The sequence below is a fragment of the Leopardus geoffroyi genome, chromosome C3, assembly GCF_018350155.1.
Source record: "Leopardus geoffroyi isolate Oge1 chromosome C3, O.geoffroyi_Oge1_pat1.0, whole genome shotgun sequence".
Classification (NCBI taxonomy): domain Eukaryota; kingdom Metazoa; phylum Chordata; class Mammalia; order Carnivora; family Felidae; genus Leopardus; species Leopardus geoffroyi.
In genome coordinates, this window is record NC_059338.1 from 83,447,626 (window position 1) to 83,455,183 (window position 7,558).

General features: G+C 50.7%; 1 long non-coding RNA gene across 21 annotated transcripts in view; it reads right to left on the bottom strand.

Annotated features, from left to right (window-relative positions):
• The window catches only part of LOC123585459, a 371,435-nt gene that overhangs the window by 95,610 nt on the left and 268,267 nt on the right, over positions 1-7,558 (bottom strand). For all 21 annotated transcript variants that reach the window (XR_006706190.1, XR_006706192.1, XR_006706181.1 and 18 more), the window contains 2 exons: positions 764-2,414; positions 515-551 (listed from right to left, as the gene is read on the bottom strand). This is a non-coding gene — a long non-coding RNA (uncharacterized LOC123585459). The remainder of the gene's footprint in view (positions 1-514; positions 552-763; positions 2,415-7,558) is intronic.

Here is a 7,558-nt window from a genome sequence, read left to right on the forward strand (position 1 = left end):
GAGGAACCCACATGCCCTGGCCAGGAGTGTGCACTTTATCCTGAAACAATGTAGGGAGTCACTGAAGGAAGGTGGGCAGAATTGTCTTATTCTTTTTAATTAAAAAAAATTTTTTTAATGTATTTATTTATTTTGAGAGAGAAAGAGAGAGAGAGAGAGCACAAGTGGGGCAGGAACAGAAAGAAAGGGAGAGAACGAATCCCAAGCAGGCCCTGCACTGTCAGCGTAGAGCCCGGTGCAGGGCTCGAACTCACAAACCCCAAGATCCTGACCTGAGCTGAAGTCAAGAGTTGGATGCTTAACCGACTGAGCCACCCAGGCGCCCCAGTTCAGATTTGATTTTTAAAAAGTCATCCTATCTGCAGTGTCTACACTGGAGGCAACGGGACTGAAGGGGAAACTGTTACTATGACTCCCAAGTGTCACCAATGGTGAGGTTATAACAACAGACAAAGGAACTTGCTCTAAGTGGTGGAGGCTGAAATCAGGCATGAAACCTCCATGCGGCACTTACCTGGCCTGCTAGCCTCCTTGAACATTTGCTTCTTTATCTGTAAAACAAGAATAATAATAGTACCTATTTTGAAGAGTTGGTATGAAGGTAAAAATGAGACCTTACACCCAAAGAGCTTAGTGCCTGGCTCACAGCGTATGTTCAATAAACGTTAACTATTCTTATCGTTCAGGAATTATTGACAAGACTTGGTGACGAGAGTCGCCAGGGTAGACTACATTGCTAAGAAGGAGAGATCCCCAAACGCACCTTGTCTCATGAAAGTCCGAGCTGAGTGTCTCTGACTGGCAGACAGCTCTCCTCACATGGCGATTTAGGTCCCCGCGTGGCTCCACTGTCACCATCAGGCCCGGGGGTCAGATCGTGACTGATAGGATCCTTACGTGGTTCATCACAGGGGCCTCCAGTTATCCCGGGACCCAACACACCCCATCCAGCTCCCAGCCCCTTATCCTCGGGTCGCATGTCTCCTCAGCAGCAGATTGTGGTGGCAATTACAGCCGTGTGCCTCTGTTTATCCTCTGAGTTGTTCTGTAGAAACAAGTGTCTATGACGAATAAACAGAACACCAGACCAAATAACCTTGCTGTTCTCTTCATCCAGCCTGGGGGGTGAGGGGGGGGGCGGGGCGGGGCGGGGAAGAGGCCCATCTACTCACTAAGAGCCTTGCACCTGGGCGTGGGCACAGCACGCCTGTCCCCACTCCATTGGTGAGAACCAGTCACATGGCCACACCTAGCCCCAAGGGATGCTAGGAAATGTAGTCACCGGCTGCTCAGCCACTTCTGTCTCCACCCGACTTCCTGGGTCTCAGCACTGTTGGCTGCTACCGCAGGCTGGAAAAGTCTTCATTGTGGGGGGTGTCTTGAGCACAGCAGGATGTTGGGTAGCATCCCTGGCTTCTACGGGCCAAGATGCTAGTTACACATGCGTACACACACAGGTCATGACAGCCAAACACCGTCTCCAGGCATCGCCAAATATCTTGAGTGGGGCGGGGGGGGGGGGGGGTGTGTGTGTGTGGCAAAAGTGCCCCTGGATAAGAACCACTGCTCCACAAAGGAAGAAGAGAAGAGATTGGGGGGGGGGGGGGGCAGTTGGCCAAGTCTGCGGGAGAGAAAACTCAAGCTAATGGCTTAGCTTGATTTTGGTCTCCACTAGAATGTGAGCTCCCTGAAGGCAGGGGGCTTGTCTATTTTGTTCACTGCAGAAATCCCGCCCCCCCCCACACCCCCTCGTCTGCACCTGGAGCAGTGCCCGAACTAGCAGGCGTTCTGTACCAATGTGCGCTATGGACGGGAGCAGCTTCACCATCCAAACATATCTTGAATGCTTTCCAAGAGCCCAGCGCTGTGCTTATAAAGGACGCCCTCTCTCCTTGTGTCAGGAAATATTAATAATAATGAGAATAATAATTTTAAAAGGCCAGATGCAATGGAAGAAGGAAATCCCATGGGGTCTTCCCACCCCCGCCCCGCCTCGGGAGAGGCTGAGAATCTGGAAATAAGAAAAGAGAGTCCAGACCAGGCTACCGCTCCATTGCTGCCGAGTTCATCCTCCCGAGAGGCCTCCCGATGTCCGAGCTTTACAGGTCCCCCTGCTCTGCCTGTCGCCAAGTCACTGCATTCTCTGACAGAAGACCCGATGATGCCAGAGGCAGCCACCCTCAATCCTTCGTCCATTAAGTGAGGCTCCGTGGGGTTTCAAGTCTCCCCTTCACTTCGGAGGCCCCGTTCCTTCTTTGAAGCGCCTCCCCTCCTCCTAGCTCTGACATCTGTGTCAACATCACAGGGCGAAAGATGCAATGACATTATGGTTGCCGCAGATTAATCTAATGGCTGTATTGATTTCCCGGTCACATCTGCTCCAAAAGAGCCGCAGAGAATCAGCCCCTCAGGGTCTGGAAAGATAAAAGAAGAGAAACATAAGTGGGCCTTTTTTTTTTCCTTTCGAGAAATAATAACTACAAACAAATTAGTGTTTGAGTCCATGTTACAGGAGACCACGAAATACAAGCACAGTGGCCGAGGCATGTAACGTGTGATGCAGAAGAAACTGATTGCCAAAGTAGCCTGAAAAAAACCCCTGCAAGTGATTCAGGCAGGGCCATTAAAGCAGCAGTCAGATTGTATAGGTAATGAAAAGATACCAGGCGATGTGAAATTAAGATCTCTGAGCCGCAATTCCCTTACCTGTAACAGGGACCGGTGATATCTATTCTGCAGGATTATTGTGAAGAATAAAGGAGTCAAATGAGAAAACATCATGCAAAATCTCTGTCACGTATTGAAATATCAATTAATACTATTTTTGTTTCACAGGAGTCAAGAAAAGTGAACACCCAGGATCTATGCGTGGTTTTAGGTAGGACAATTGATGAGAAGAAGTTAACGTTAGGACAATGTCAGAACAACCTTTCATAAATAGTATTAGGGGAAAAAATGTCTATAAAATCATTTGCAGTTCCTCCCTGACATAAACAGGCAACAGCCCATGTGTCCCCCTAAGGGGGTCTTATGGGATGGATGCCAGATTCAGCCTTTCCATATCCCAACATTGGTAGTAAGGCCACTCCCAGCACACAAAGTGCTATCCTAGCATGCCCCAGAGCAAGCAAACTTCCCACCCTGCCACATCCAAGGAACCAAGGAGCCCAGCGATTACAGGAGGTGAGGTAGAAAGGAGACAGATTCAGTTCTAGAGCCACCTTGCAAAGCCAGACCAAATGTCAGCGGCCAAAGAAATCAGATTCATGAAAGAAGGCCTGAGGGACTGTTTTGGCCAAAGGTTGCCATCCACAGCATTGGCTTAGTGCGACAATCATTTTGACTCCAATTCTTCATCTCTAAGGTGTTGGCCAATGGGGAAGGGCCTCTTCCTTTCTCCCTCCCTCCCCCGCTTCTTCCCTTCCTCCCTGATTCCCAGGCACTGGGGTTCCAGGACACCATGAGACATACACTCTGGACTGGGTCAGCAGATACGGCAGTTGAGAAGTCTTTGGTGACTCTCGGAACGGTCCAAGGAACACGGGTGCAAATGGCACCCTCTTGCACTTTTCAGAAGACAGCCCCACTGGTCACCTTTAACTTTGGTCAAACAGGACCAGGGAAAGCTTTCTGGTTCAGAAAGTGGCAAACATCCAGATATGCTGATTAAAAGTGGCTCTCCCCCAATCACAACCTCTAGGCACTAGGAATGCAGGGTGATTTGGTTTCATGTAAGAGAATAGAGTCCTAGGTGAGCACCTACAATATCCTAGGCATTGGGGACAGATTCAGAGATGCGTGGCATTCAAGTATTCATTCAGTAATATTGATCAAGCTCCTACTATGTGGCAGCCATATTAGGACCTGGGTTCAGGGAAGTAAATCCAGTGGGGAAAAGGACATTTTTTTCTGCTTTCAAGTTATTCAGAGAGCTACAGAAGAATTAATAACTTAAAAACGGGAGTTGTAAATCCAGTAGGAATGGCAAGGAAGGGCTGACTGAAATGAGTCTACAGGGTGAGCAGTTGTGATTCGGCAAAAACTTTGTGAATGAATGAATGAATGAATGAATGGACGGACTAGGTATGAATGAATGAACAGGTCAAAGATAGGGACCTCTAGGAGGAAGAATCATCCAGCACAAAAGCACGGGTGCACGCAAGACCATCAAAATCGTCAGCAAATAAGAACAGCAGGTGTGTGAGAAGGTTGCAAAGAGTAATGATGATGACAGAAAGATGACTGGCATTTCTTGAGTGTTTTCCAGGTACTTGACACTGTTTGAAGGGCCTCCGGCGCATTCTTTCATTGACTAGGCATTAGACTATTAGCCCCACTGCACACATGGGAAAACTGAGGTACAGTGAAGCTAATAAATTGCCCGAGTCACACAACCCACAGGTGGTGGAGCTGGGACTCAAACCAGTGCCAGAGTCGTCACTCTTCACCTTTGGATCTTGGGGAGGGCTTTGCGCCTCACAGGGAGGTTTCCAGATTCAGTCTTGCGGGTGATGAAGAAGCCCATAAAGGATGCCACACTGCCCTTCCCCTCGAACATCTCACATTCTACAAGGAAAGCTGGGCATGGCAGAGGTCTTTGGAGTCTACAGACGCTGTGGCAGGTACTGCACTGTGGGCACAGACGGGGACGTGTGTGTATGTCTCTGCTCCGGAATGAGGGCAAGTTGAGCACTCACTGGACTGAGGGAAGAACGCTTCATGGAGCTTCATTTGAGTTGAGTCTGGAGGGAAGGCAGGGAGCTCAGACAGAGGTCACAGTATGTACAAAGGCACGACAGCTGGAAATTGCAGATGTTTGGGGCAGTCGCACTTGGAGCGTTCCGGAGCAGTGGGGACAGAGTGGCAGGAGCGTCACGTTCTTCACGTGGACGGAGCCTGTCTGAAGCCCTGGGTCAAGGGTTCAGGCACTGAAGGAGCAGTGGCCAAGGGGGCTCCAAATACTGAAGACGGCGGCCCTGCATCGATTGCTTAAGATGGTAGCAGTGAAACTCATGCAAGAAACCCTGGAAAACACACTGGGAGCTTTCAAAGTGCTGGACAGCTGTTCTGCTGAGCACCCAGCCCTCTATGAGGGTGAAGGCGAATGGCCGCAGAATGGGCCGACGGACCCAAGAAATGTCTCTTTCTGCTTTTCTTCTTTCAATTTTTATGGGGAAAAAAATCCCTTGACACTGGCTAATATGAGAAAATGCAGTAAAAGCACCTGAACCAGGGAGAAGGCAAGAGATGAAGGGGGAAAGCATCTGAGACCAAGGACCAGCCTCGCCCTGACCAGCAGCCTGCTAGGCATACCGCCTCTTTTTCCTGGGAAGACGACATTTCCCAGCTGACCCTGCGGTTGTTTCGGGCCATGTGACTGAGTTTGGGCCAATGGAGCGTGAGCCAAAGGCAGGAAAGCTACTTCCAGGCCTGGCCCTTTAAGACATCCCACATGACCCTCTGCCGTCTTTCCCCTTCCAAGGTGACCTTGGGGGAACCACATGCTCCAGTCAGTGCAAGAACAGGAGAGCCAGCTCAGTCTGGTAGGACTGTGACTTGAGCAAGAAATGTATTTCATTTGTTAATCCGCTAACACTTCAGGGGTTCCCCCGTGGCTGCAACCATGATTCTCCAGTGGTTCTAAAGCGTGGGCCACAGACCTGCAGTCAGCTTCCTCGAAGAACTTGTTTGAGACACAAATTCTCCAGCCCCATCCTAGACCTACCAGTGAGAAGCTCTGTGCATGGGCCCAGAGATTCAGGTGATGGTGATGCAGCCAAAATAAGGACCAGTAGCTCACTCTCATATGCTACTGTGTGGCCTTCATTTCTGAGCCTCAGTTACCCCTTCTGTTCCATGGGAACAGAACCCTTGCTGGGTTCAAATGATACCACATAATGGGATGTATATAAAGAATCCAGCTCAGTAGCCCACACATGGTCAATGCACACTGTTCTCTCTCTTCCTTTCTGCCTGGAGCCAGGGCTTTGGGAGAGCCAGAGAAATAGAAGGGAGGATTCCCGCCTTCTGGGGAAAAGGGGGGGGGGACCCTCCAAGATGGCCCCCCCCCCCGATCCTGCCTTCCAGGGCTCAAGCCCTGTGTAATTCTCTTCAGTGTGTGTGGGCTGGACATAGTGACTCTGTCTAACGAACACAATACACTACAGCCCTGCCCCCTTGGAGGTTAAAGGGAAGAAGTCTTTCCTCCTTGGAGCATCTCGTGACTCCAGACATTCCCCAGATTGTGGCTACACTGCTCCAGCCTCTGCCTCTGTCTTCACATGGCCTTCTCTTCTCCCTTGTCTTCCCCTCTTCTGTCTCTTGTAAGGATGCTCGTCATTGGGTTTAGGACTACCCAGGTGACCCAGGACGATCTCAAGATCCTTCATGTAATTACATCTGCAAACATCCTTTTTACACATGAGCCCACACTCATAGATTCTGGGATGTGGACATGTCTTTTTGGAAGTCACCATTCAACCCATGACACGGCCCAACGACACAGATGTTGTTCAACAACATATTCCCCTGACGAGACACCTAATGGAGTGCTTGACCAAAAGTCGAAATTTGGCACAATTTTGTTGAACAGAAAGGCATCAGAGCATGCCATCTGAGTGACTGGGCTTTAGAATTAGCTACACCTCAACCACTTACAAACGATGTGACGTTAGGCAAATCATTTAACCTCTCTGAACCTCGGTTTCCTCCTGTGGACGTTTTAATTATACCTATCTCATGAGACTATTGTGAACACGAAGCCAGGAAGTGCAAAGCAGCTCCACGTGGCACCTACTAGGGATACGACGTGCAGACACGGTACCTGGCACGTCGGGGGCCCTCGGCGAGGGCTTGCCACTCTGACTAGCCTGTTGATGATTGTAGCTGCTCTGGTTTCTGCTCTCACAAAACCTCCCAGACACTTGCTCTGACTGCCACAGGGGCCCCTTCCCCTTCTCGGGGTCCCTGGGGCACCCAGGAGCCCTTCTTTGAGACAGCTGTGGACAAGAATCCCAGCCCTGCCCACCCCCCTCCACGGGCCTCCTCCCTCCCCACTGCCTGGCTCACCTCCTCTAGGGACGCGTCCCAGAGCAGGGCTGGCAGCAAGCCTGCCTGGGCCCCTCATTGTTATTCCTGGCACGAGCTAACCCTGCCAGCATCCTCAGAGGCCCATAAAATTGCCCACAGTTTGTCTTTCATCAGAGCAGCTCAAAGCCCCGTGGCATCCTCCAGAGGAGACAGTGCCCCAACTGGGTTCTGGGAGCCGGCTACTTCCCAGGATGGTCTGGTATGTGCGAAGCAGAGGGAGCGAGTGTGAACTGAAATAACCCAGCCGGGCACTGGCTTGAGGACGGCACGTTTCCAGGCTGCCAGGGAGATACAAGGATCTGTGTGTAGAGGAGAGACGCTTTCTGGGCTCTTCTGGATGTCAGTGCCCTGAGTCACACACGAGTGGGTCTGCATCCCCACTCTGCTACTGGGTATAGCTGTGTGACTCTGGGCATCTCGCTTAACCTCTCTGTGCGTCAGTCTCTGCCTCTCTAAAACAAAGCAGAGG